The sequence below is a fragment of the Marmota flaviventris genome, unplaced genomic scaffold (assembly GCF_047511675.1).
Source record: "Marmota flaviventris isolate mMarFla1 unplaced genomic scaffold, mMarFla1.hap1 Scaffold_45, whole genome shotgun sequence".
Lineage (NCBI taxonomy): Eukaryota > Metazoa > Chordata > Mammalia > Rodentia > Sciuridae > Marmota > Marmota flaviventris.
In genome coordinates this window covers 495545-508139 of record NW_027288277.1, presented here as the reverse complement: position 1 = coordinate 508139, position 12595 = coordinate 495545, and the positions used below count along the sequence as shown (strand labels likewise).

Sequence of the window (12595 nt, the reverse complement as noted above, 5' to 3'; positions counted from 1 at the left end):
TGTAAGTTGATTATATATGTAAGTTTTTTGAGCAAGTAATCTTGAAGTAATTAAGCATTATACAACTGTGGTTAAACCACAACTGTTATTTTGCAATACTGTAGTATGTTATTTCTTTAAGAGCTAAACTTGATTAATATAAAATCAACTATAGTAATTGTGGTAGTATTACTCTTTTTTGTATATCAAATGTGTTCATGTTTTCCAGGTATATAAGTCTTTAAATTAGAAGCTCGACAACAACAACAACAACAAAAAAAAACTTATATCAAGCTGGTGTTCTCCAAACTAAAGTTGCATGGTAATTTTAGACTTATAAGAATAACATATTGGAGATTTATTTATATCATTTAATTTTCTATAACTGGACCTGTTATCAATAATATAAATATGAAGTCCTATACACTGGGTAGAATTCAAATGTAACATCATATTTTGTTAGCTAGTATTCATGTAACATCAAACAAAAATATATGTAAACTTTATAAAATGATATTTAAGAAACAAAGATCAACTTCAATACTAGAACACTTTACCTAAGATTTATAAAGAGCCTTGCCTTCCCTGAGATAATGTTCTGCCTACCATCTTACTATATATCAGAATGACTCCAAAGTAGCCCTGACTTCAGCTAAAAGCCAGTACTCTTAATTTAAGGTGAAACTGACTTTTCTGGATCTTTAAGATCAAGAATTAAAGTTAAATTAAAAAGGCCAAGAAAACCAATATTTGACTCTTGCCCTCTGAGTCAGTCTGAATCTAGGGAACAGGGAACTTCTCTAAAGAGCTTTGCAACTCTGGACCACATAACCTCCTGATCAGGGAGATTAATGAGACCACTGGAGAATGAAAACCCAATCAGTGAACTTGCCGTGAATAGGAGGGTCATTTGAGACAGGAGATGCCCCTGATTCTTCCAAGGAAAGCCACATGGTCAAGCAAGATCTGGACCCATCATTGTGCAGATAGTACTAGCAGAACTAAGAGGCTGCTTTCAAGTTCTCCCACAAGTGATCCCTATGGGAACTCAGCTGACTCTTAATGATAGAAACAAAGTCAATTTTGACCAGCTTCATCTTAAACACCTACCAAAAACAGTTAAGATAAAACACAGTAATTCCTGGGAGTAATGAAGGACAGGAACAGCTAGAAAAGAGGAGACAGCAACTAGGCCAACAGAACTCCAGGGGTGGTGTTCAGTCAAGTGTGGCCTTGGCTCCTCCACCTCACAGGACCCCTATTAGTCCTCTTTATGTTTCTCCTAATAGAACTCTGTATGTTAAATTGCCTACAGAAGTTCCTGCAAGATCAGATACACAAATTCACCAACCAGCCAGGCAATCAACTACTTCTTTAAGACTACCAGCCCCTGATGCCCAAGACAGAGACCTATGACTCATGACCAACTCTTCTAGTGAAAAACCAGCCTATACCTCAGAGCAAAGCCTGTCCAAGTAAGGGACATGACCATTGTCCTTGGAAAGACCCACAGAGCACTCCTAAGCACATTCCCAACCTGCTAAGTGGTTTATCTACAAATAACAGGAGAGATCTGCTGCACCAGGTGTCCCTGACTCAGGCTAGGTGGAAACCCATAGTAACCCCCTAGCAGCCACCAATCAGCATGAGACAGGGAAATACCTGGGATGCCAGATGACCCTCCCAGTAATTACATGTTGGGAAACCATGTAATTCGCATGAAAAACCGTCTTGGCTTAAACCAATCAGTTCAAATGAATATTTGTAACCAATCACTTCTACCCAACTTGTTCCCACCAGTGAATGTGCTAATCATGTTTTAAAGTTGTTATTTGATTTTCCTGTGGTGTCTGATAATTTGCTAAGAGATGCTATGATGTATGTGGGGGGTCTCTGCCTTCTCCAAAGAATGTATAAAACTGCTGCAAATCCTGGGCTCTGGGCCTCTCAGCATCACCAGTTGCTGTGTGTGCGCAGAGGACCGAGCTAGCTCATAATAAATGCCTCTTTACTGCTTACATTGATCTTGGGTCTCTGGTGGTCTTTTTGGGGGTCCCGAATTCAAGCATAACACTAGCTCTAGAGACTCTTTCCCACCTAACACCATTCATAACCTCTTTTCCAGATATTACAACCTCTCTTTCACTTCCTAGAAATGAGATCTGCTCTCTGGCAGGTCCACTCTACTTGGTCTGTCTGCTCTACAGCATCCCCACCATGAAGCATCAAACCTAAACTCCCCACACATCAGATGAGGAGCCACCAGTCAGATGAACACTGGCAGATCAACTTCACTCACATGCCTAGGCACAAAGAGCTTCACTACCTACTTACTTTGGTTGATACATTCTCAGGTTGGATAGAAGATTTCCCTACATCCAGGGAAACTGCTGACACTGTCACCTCAATCCTCATCAAGCAGACCATTCCCATGTTAAGAATTCCCACCTCCTCCCAGTTAGACAAAGGTCCAGCCCCCACTTCTCAGGAAACAAGCAGACCAGTGCCTTCCTGCAACATTCATTACCTCAGTCCCAGCACAACCACAAACTGAATTGGACCCTCTTCAACTCAGTCTTACTTCAGGAACTACATTCTCAGTTGTTGCAACCTTGCTGGATGGGACCCCATACAGTCATATTTACTACCCCAATGGTGACCAAGCTTTTAGACATTCTCCCTGGTACCATGTCTCCCACCTGAAAAAGGCACCTGTTCCAAATATCCAGTCCTGGACTTCCACCACGCCCACTAAACTCAAAATTTCTCACCAATCCTGTTCTTCTTTTACTAATCATTAAATTTCTTTCAAGTTTCTATCCCAACCACAGATGGTGCTTTAACATCCAAGTGACATGGCATGAGGATTACACCACCCACTCTCAGTTTATGGGTCAATTGCCCTTCCACTGGCTGAAATTGGGCTGTCACCCTTAACATTACTGGATTCAACCAAGCTACCTCTGATACTTCCTAGAGTCCCTACGACAGGACCAAAGGCTGATACCAAGGATCTCCTCTGCCCAGGACTGATTTGAAGCCATCGATCACTTGTGGTTTCAAGGAAATTTTATGGGCTTTACCCCTGCCAAAATAACTGTTTATAGCCACTGGGTGTTATTTCTGGCTGCTTGGTGTTCCCAGACCTGTCCCTGAACATTCCTCCACTTTCTCCCCTAGGTCCTATGCTGCCCACCATTAAGCAGGATGTAGCCAGAGGATTTTATGATTTCCCCATGTCACTTAGAAAAACAAATGGGAGGAATGTTAGGTTCAGGACAGGCTGAACCCAGTTGTATGTAGGGCAGGCTGAACGGATGTTAGCTGCAGGATAACACATGCCCCCCCCCCCCCCCGTTCTTTATCACCTGTTTACATCAAGTCTGAACACTCGACTCCCACCCATCTGGTGCAACAGAAACCCACATCTGACCCCTGCACCATCTGCCTGAAGGCAGAAGAGGATACCCTTAGCAACTACTGTGTAATCCAATCATTGTCCACCAACAAGGCAGCTTGCAGACCAAGAGACCCCATTAGAATTTGGCTTTAAAAACTCCCTCCTGCTGGTGCCTCCATCTCTTGTTCTCTCTTTCTCAATCTCTTTCTTCACTCTCTCTTTCTCTCTCCTCCTCTTTTGCACTGCTGCAATAAAGATCTCTTGGTCACTCCGAGTGTTGTGGTCACTTTCCTTTCGCTTCTACCCCTAAACTATCATTTGGCCCTGTGTGAGAGAGCAGAGGTGGGCTTAGAGTGATCTTTGTACTCCAGAGGTGGTGTCACTCACCCAAGGAAAGTGAAATACTGGAGCCCAAGCCTTGCCTCAGGCAAAGGAACATTTAGATAACCCTTGAAGCATGGGATTCCAGTCTGGAACAGTTGGTTGTCAACCCCAGAACCAAGGTTCCTCTCCTTGGTATTGAATGTTTATCAAGCCCACTTTGCTACTGAGCAGTGAGGTTTGTACACAACAGAACCTGCCTACACACATAAGTGAAAGTCGGTGTGATACATTCACATACATGTAGAAGAGAAATAAAGGGAGGACAATATATGACATGCATTGCAGTCTCACTTATAACCAGAAACTTCAGCTGTAGTGAAAGACAGCATGCATTCGAGTGCTTGCACCTGCTGCTAGTGAAGACGTTTGAGTTGGTTAAAAAAAGAAAGAAAGAAAAAGTACTAGGATCTAGTTCAAACAAGAAAATCCAAGAGGGAGATGAAGATGGAAACTAGTGTTGGGACACTTAGTGTTGGGACAACCTTATTTAAACTAATAAAAAATAGAGGCTAGATTGAACTAGGGATGACACGCCAAGGTCAATTGCAGGCTGCCTCAGTCTACCCACAGGTTGTACTATGACCCTTCCATGGATCCCTTCAGTTGCCACTAATAACAAGTAAAATATTAGCAAGATTGTAATTTTTAGATTCATTGGGGTGATATTTATGTGCCATCTCATACTGTTAGCATATATACTAGTAGTCTATGTTTACTCACTATAATTTTAAATTTATGTTGAGTTAATGTGTAGTGTGAAAAAATGAGCACAATTTTCATAAAGTTTCCTTATTCTCCTGAAGCTCCCCTTACTACTTTGTCTTACATAATTAGAGGCAAGGGGTAGAGTTTCCTATAAAAACTTTTAAATATTGTGTCTTAAAATAATTGTCATTTAAAGTGGGCTTGATTAAACCATTTTAAGATCAAAATTCTTGTGACCAGATGAATCTTGATGATACAGATCCATCCCACCCAAGCATTGTGTGAAGCCTAGATCCTGGCACCCAAACACTAAATTGGTGTCCCTCAATATATTTGATAACTAAAAATTTTCCTTAAGGACTGTTCTGCCTCTTTGAGAATACTATTGAGAACATATCCATTACCTACTTTATTTTAACAAGAAAGTGATGACAAACAACTTCTTTCTGGGAAAATTATTTTTTCTGATGTGTCTGACATATAAAAAGGCTATGATCTTGTTTAGTGACACCTTTGTCAATTATTCTAGAATATTGGAAGGCAAGGTTATGTTTGTCTGTGTTTAATGGGAATTCACATTAGAAATGTTGACATCTAAACACTAATATCATTTTAGCAGTTTGATGTGAGAACAGAGTTGGGAAGTGACAGCCGTGTGTACGATAGTAGTTCTGAGTTGAGTAGAATATACATTCATGTCATCACTTTGGCGGGGTGGGTTACTTACTAGGGGTTGAACCCAGAGCCACTCTACCACTGAGTTCCAGCCCTTTCTCCCCTTCTTGAAATGGCAGTCTCAAACTTGGGATCTTCCAGCTTCAGCCTCCCAAATTCTTGGGATTAACAAGAAAGCAGCACCATGCCCAGCTGTAATCACTTTTAAAATAACCCTTTCTACTTACTGGTGTTCATATTAGCAAATTTGAAAAATGCAGATAGATGTACATACACCAGATCTCATGGTATGACTCATTACAAATTATCTTTTCATTTGAAACACTGCTAGTTATGATAGAGAAAAATTAAAATAGCATTTAGCTCAAGCTAGCTACAATGTAACAAAAATTTCTTCAACTTGTTTAACTTTAAAAAGGATGTTTATTTTGACTTTTTAAAAATCTTGTAAAGTGTTTGTTGCTTATTAGTATTGAAAGGTGCTGTGGAAACATGTAAGTAAAGACTTCTCGGAAGAGAATATATTTTCAATTGTGTAGAGATGTATTGAATCTCTTTGACCTGAGAAGCCAGCCAAATTGAAAATAATTACTTTTTTTTATTTTAAGCAAGAAAAATTTCCCAGAGTAAAAGAGGTCAGTACTGTTAAAAATACTGTTAAAAATCATTACTTTTTTTCATATTCACATATTCCTATGTAAACTAAATAAATAACGAGTTACAAAGATATTGAAAATGTTCCAGTTTCTAAGCATGGAGGAAATGTCATCAAATGGACAAAACATGGATGCCTTTTTGGAGTTTTACATTTGAGAGACATAAGAGTTAATTGGAAGAAAAACAAATAATTTACCATACAATTCTGTGGTTTATAATTAAGGCATTTCATTGATTTTTAAGATGCACATCTGAGATGGATGGAATCTTAAAATTGGCATGTTGTAACCACATGGAAATTTTTCTTCTGAGTTGAACATAGAATAAGAATGTTCTAAGTGTCTTAAAGGTGGTGGCATCTCAGAGAGAATGAAATAGGAAATATATAAAAATGTCAGCACATTGGTTAATTTTTAGCATCCAAAACTATTCAAAGGTGACTTGTAAAAAAAAGTTACAGATTTCTATATCCTTCTTTTTTTTTGGAGGGGGGTGAGTACCAGGGATTGAAATCAGGAGCACTCAGCCACAGAGCCATATCCCCAGCCCTACTTTATATTTTATTTAGAGACAGGGTCTCACTGAGTTGCTTAGTGCCTCACCATCCCTGAGGCTGGCTTTGAATTTGAGAGAGTCTTGTCTCAGCCTCCAGAGCTGCTGAGATTACAGGCATGTGCCACCACGTTTCACTTCTAAATCTTTCAGTCTAAACTTGAATCTTTTTTTTTTTTTTTTTGCAAAGGTCAAGAATGTTTTATTGTGGCTTGGGTGGGGAGGGGAGCGCTGCCCTACCCTGCACCCTGAGCAATTGTTGCGAGCCCAGAGGTGGCAAGAGGGAGGGGGCCAGGCCTGGAGGCTGAATCCAGCTAGCCAACCAGGGCCCTGCCCATTGGCTGCTGGGTGGGGCGGTAACCATGGCGACGGCCATTGCTAAGGGCCAGAGCCAATCAGGGCATCACCCGGGCTGTTTCAAAAATCTCCCTGAAGTGCTTGGGGGAGGGGAGGCCAGAGCTGCGCATGGGGGAGGTGAGGTCAGAGCGGCGCGTGGGGGAGGGGAGGGGAGGTCGTGGCCCAGCAGGGACGGTCCCCCTCCACGTTGTCGCGTGTGGGGCCTGGGCGCTCACTTGCAGCCCTTGGGCACGTTGGGGACACTGGGCTTGGCTGCCTTCTTCAACTTCTTGCTCCCAGCCGCTGCCTTCTTGGCCTTGCTGCTGCTGCTGCTGCTGCTGCCCTTGTCCTCGGTGGCAGCGGCCTTCCGGGGTGCGTGCTTGTTGGCTGTGGCACCCTTGGTGGGTCAGGGGTCCACGTGGCGCCGTGCTGCCTGCTTCTTGGGTTTGTGCACCGTTAGCTGGCCGTCAGCTTTTGGCAACTGAGCTTGAAGGAGCCGGTGGCGCCTGTGCCCTTGACCTGCAGTAGCAAGTCATTCTGCACCAGCGTGCACCAAGTACTTGAGGTAGGTGCAGCTGTTCTGCTGGTTGAACCCCTCCACCTTCCTGGCCTCTGCATAGATGCCCACCAGCGACAAGCTTCTGCTTGCTCAGCCTGCGGACGTCTCCACCACTAGCTGGCTGTACTTGACCGGCTGGTTCTTCTTGCCGCTGCTTCTATGTTTGGGGCCACCACGGCCCTTGTCGCTGCCCCCCCCACCTTGCCGCCCTCCCCATGGCCCCCTTGGCGCCCAGGAGCTGCAGGGCCTCCTCCAGCTCCACCAACGTGGTGGCCAGCGGGTTGGTGGCAGGCAGTGCCAGGAAGAGGAAAGTTGGGGGGGGGGGCGCTCAAGGCGCGGGTCCTGGGGCTGGGCGGCAGGGCTGGGGACAGATGGACGAGCGCCATCGGGGAGCCGGGGTGGTTGTCTGGGGCAGCTCTGGGGCTCAGGGAGGGCTCAAGCTCGGTCCGAATCTCGCGGCTGCTGTGGCGCCGCTGCTCCAAAGCTGCCCGCCTTCTGGATGTGTGTGATGCGCTCTGCTAAGCTACAATGTTTTATTCAGAAGATTCCTGTACAGATCTTTCTCCTTGTGTAAAACAAATGGAAGACCAGTGTTCATCAACATGAGGACAATTTTTTGAAAAGGGTTTGAGGGAAACAAACTTCTTGGTGCTTTTCCATGAAAGCACATGGTGGGCAGTTAATGCATTTGAGGTTAAGTTGTTCACACAACACAGGCAGAATTTATGGAATATGGATTATTTTTGTTTCTTAGCCCAATTTCTGAAAGTTTGTAGGTCCACTTATAAGTTTTTTCAAGTGAGACATCCTTAAGTTGAATTTCAATGATTCATAGTTGTTATTGTTTTTATAAGAATGTATTTGAAAACATTTATTTTCTGTGTACGGTTTATGTAGGAAACTAGCTCCATGATATCTCTTGGCTAGGAAGCCTGTATAAGGACTTTTTCCATCTGATACTGAGGACAGGTTTCATGGGAAACTCAACCATATGAAGGTTACATACCTTTTTCCCCCAGGAGGACTTCAGCTTTGCTTATCCAAGTGTGGTCCTATGTCCTGGAGCTTGTTTGAAATGCAGACTGGTGGCGTATCTGAACCTGTGGGAAGAACCAGACAAGATATGTGACTCTCAGACTTGAGGGTATTACCAGGATTGCTGGACTAGTACAAAGTTTCAGTCTGGGTGGGAGCCTGAGAATTTTAATTTTAACAAGTTATCACATGCTGCTGATGTTGCTGGTACAGGGACCATACTTGGAGAACCATTATATTAGAGTGTCCTCATTGTACATTTTTCTCCCCTTTCCAAATTTCTTACTCATTTAAATAGCTTTTTAAAAACAGATTTTCATATTCTTTAACTTGATTGAAGGGGGAAAAAGCATTTTTTTTTGTAATGACCACACCAAGATTGCTTTTCAGCATCTAATTTCAGAGCAAAAAATCTCTTTAAACCTTAGTTTTAAATCTTATTTATGGGTGTCTCTTTCTCTTCTTTCTGTAATATTCTTTTTAATGTTTAAAAATTCTTTTAATGTAGATAACATGTTCTTATGGTTCAAAAGTTAAAATGACACAGGCATGCTTGGGAAAATGTGATTTCCAACTGCTTTGCCCCCCCCCTTCACCCCTCTTTTTTAGATAACTACCTTTAATTTATTTCCCATAGATGTCAATTGTTTCCTTTTATAGTAGGAGAAATGCCAGTGTACTATATTCTTTTTATATAAAATGTGGTATACTATTTAAGTAATTCTATCCTATTGTTTTTTCTTTATATGCTCTTTAGATTTTTTCCTATTAGTATTTATTTAGAATGAATATAATATTTGTTTATAGAAAACACTTAAAAAAAACAGCTGTGTTTAAACAGTGTCTATTAAGTGCCTTGTTTACTTATCCAGCCCCCCCCCCCCCCCCCCCCCCCCCGTAGTGTTTGGGTTGTTTCTAGGTTTATCACAGACCATACTATGGTGAACCAGCTTGTATACATATCATTTTATACATGTGCAAGTACATCTGTGGGATACATTCCTATAAGTGGGATCACCGTGCCAGTGGGCATTGCATTTATAATTTAGTTAAATGCTTCCTTTCTTAGGTGTTGCACCATTTTAAACTCCCACAAGTACAGTTGCTCCTCATTATTCATAGAGGATTGATTTGAGGACCCCTTTGCGGATGCTGAAATACAAGGATGCTTAAGTCTTTTATATAAAAAGCATAGTATTTGCATATAACCTATGCACTTTCTCCACATACTTTTAAATCATCTTTAGATTTCTTAGAAGACTAATACAATATAAATGCCATATAAATAGTTGTTACACTGTATTGTTTAGGGACTAGTGACAACAAAAAAGTTGGTATGTGTTCAGTATGACAATATTTTTAAAAAATATTTTCACCTATGATTGTTGAATTCAGTCTGAATACCACAGATACGAGAGGGCAGATCTCAGTGTATGAGAGAGTTCCTATTTTTTCTGGGGCCTTTCCAATGTACTGTGTACAACCCTTGAATTTGTTAACAGTTTGATAGATGAGAATTATCAATATAGAGTAATTTAATGTGGATTTCTATCATTTTTAATAAGGCTCTGCATATTATGCTTAAAAACGAATTGTATTTTTTTTCTTGTGAACTCTCTGTTAATGTTTTTTTTTTTTTTTTTTTTCACATTTCTGTTTTGGGTTGCTTTTTTCCCATTATCAATTTCTAGAAATTTGTAAATTGGAGAGATTAGCCCTGTGTGATATCAATTCTAGTTTTCCCCAGATTTTCACTTATTTTTATTTACCTTCACATATTTTGATATACAAAAGTCTTACATTTTTTAAAAATTTTACAGTTTATATTAATCATTATGGTATCTTGATATTTTTTTAAAATATTTCTTTATTTCTATGTGGTGCTGAGGATCAAACCCAATGCCTCACAAGTGCTAGGCAAGCACTCTACCACTGAGCTAAAGCCACAGCCCAGGTATCTGGAGTTTAAGTCACTGAAAGGCCTCCAAGATTTTTAGAATTTGCCCATGGTTTCTTTTAGTACTTTTATGGTATCACATTTACATTTAAATGTTCAAATTAGGATTTATTCTGGTGTTCAGAATGATGCATAGGTTCAACTTTATCTTTTTCTGTGTGCCTGTTATTTTCACCTGTTGCTTTTAGAGCCCTTCTTTGAATCTCTTATGGTGTTGTTAAATTTTGGAGGTATTGGGGTGTCTCTGGGGTTTGTATTCTATTAGTCTTTTTCTTCATATACCAGTATCACATTATTGATTTTATAAAAGTTTTAATATCTTTTAAAACTAGTTTCCCCTTTTTGCTTTTCATATTCCTGGGAATTCTTGCTTGCTTATTTTCCCATGTACTTTTGAACTGTTTTCTCTAGTTCCAGGAAAACAAAAATCTAAAGGAAATAAACATCAGATTAAATGTATACATTTAAAATCTATTTAACTTCCCCAAACTTTTTTTTCAGGTTCTTAATAAAGGTGCTATGAAAGAATGTAAGACAGGAAAATAATTAAATATTTTTACTGTGGTGTTTTATGATTTTACATTTTAAAAATTATATATTATTATTATTATTATTATTATTATTATTATTATTATTATTATTATTATTTTAGTCTGCTTCCTTAATGTGTAAAAGGGATATTGTTTTAGGAGTGTTTGATTTCATACAACCTCTGGGTAGTAAGGTGAATGCCAATAATGTGGGCTGTTTGAATAATGATGTTTGTCTTTCCCTATCTCTATGACTCTAATATTTTAATTTCTATTATTTTGTCATTTTAAAATGTGGTTCTGAGAAGGAGATTCTGTATTACATTTACTTGCAACATTCAATGAATTCTTTCCTCTTAAATAGGAAGATGAAAAGATTTGAAGTAATTTTGGTGATATAGAGGCACTTCTTTCTCTTAAAAGTTTGTTGTGATTTTTTATTATAATAATTAGAAAAATTTTTACCCATATAAAACAACATAATGACAAAAGTAAACCCTCAACTCCTGCACAAAGAAATGGCCACAATTAACTCACTTTTGGAAACTTATTGATGGATATGAAAGTATATATAAGATTTTAAATACACAGCAGTCTCTCTCTATATATGAAGCTATGTGGTCATTTTTATAGTGTTCTATATATATCTCTATTTATGAGTTGAACCTGATGTGCATAATCATGGGTGATCATTTTACTGGCTGCCTAGTTTTTTTTTTTTAATTATTTTTTAGTTGTCAATAGATCTTTATATATGCAGTGTTGAGAATCAAACCCTGTTCTTCACACATGCCAGGCAAGTGCTCTACCATTGAGCTACAACCCAGCCCTGCCTGCCTAGTTTTCTATTATTTAGAAGCATCATACTTTATCTAGCTACTCCTTTCATAACCATTTAGATTGTTACTTGTTTTTCTTTCTTGTTAATAGTGGTATATTGATTATAGTATATTATTCACTTATCTTCTTAGAGGTATAACTGCCAGGTCAAAGATTATATACATTTTAAATATTGATAAATATAGCTAAGCTGTTATCTGTAAAAACTGTCCCCTTCAATGCCCATGAGAATCCTATTTTCAAAACCCTTGCTCACACCAAGTTTTGTTAATCTTTTTAATCTTTGCTAATTCAATAGGGAAAAAAGTACATTTTTGAGATAACATGTGTTTTATTGGTACTGGGGATCAAACCCAGGGGTACTTCACTAGTAAATTAGATCCCCAGCACATTTTATTTAATTTATTTATTTATTTATTTTGAGACAGGGCCTCGCTAAGTTGCTGAGGCTATCCTTGAACTTGTGATCCTCCTGCCTCAGTCTCCTGATTTTCTGGGATTATAGGTGTGTTCCACTGTAAACTATTAAGGAAACCTTGTGTTATTCAAAGATTTCTTTCATTCAACATTTTTATTAACAAAAGAATTCTCTTCCTTAAGAACATACTAGTGATTCTTACATGTCAGATATTCTTAGGCATTTAATGTGATGAAAATATTTAAATATATTGAGTATTTTTTAGGTCTTTTGCCTTGATTTTAACTCATTGTTAATATTTGAAAACTTGAGGGTTGGGGATGTGGCTCAAGTGGTAGTACACTAGCCTGGACTGTATGAGGCACTGGGTTCAATCCTCAGCACCACATAAAAATAAAATAAAAGGATTGTGTCCACCGTGAAAAAAAAAAAAAAAAACTAAAAAGTAAATATTAAAAGCAATATTTGAAAACTTGATCAACCAGCTATAATTGTTTTGAACACAGAATGTTTTCTTCTGCAAAGAGTAGTACTTTTGTGTTTTATTCACCTGAAGGAAAGCCTAAAG

At 39.3% G+C, this 12595-nt stretch overlaps 1 pseudogene; it reads right to left on the bottom strand.

Moving 5' to 3' along the window:
* Nucleotides 1–6920: 6920 nt before the first annotated feature.
* On the bottom strand, nucleotides 6921–7464 carry LOC114082963 (histone H1.10-like; annotated as a pseudogene).
* Between the last annotated feature and the right edge of the window lie 5131 nt (nucleotides 7465–12595).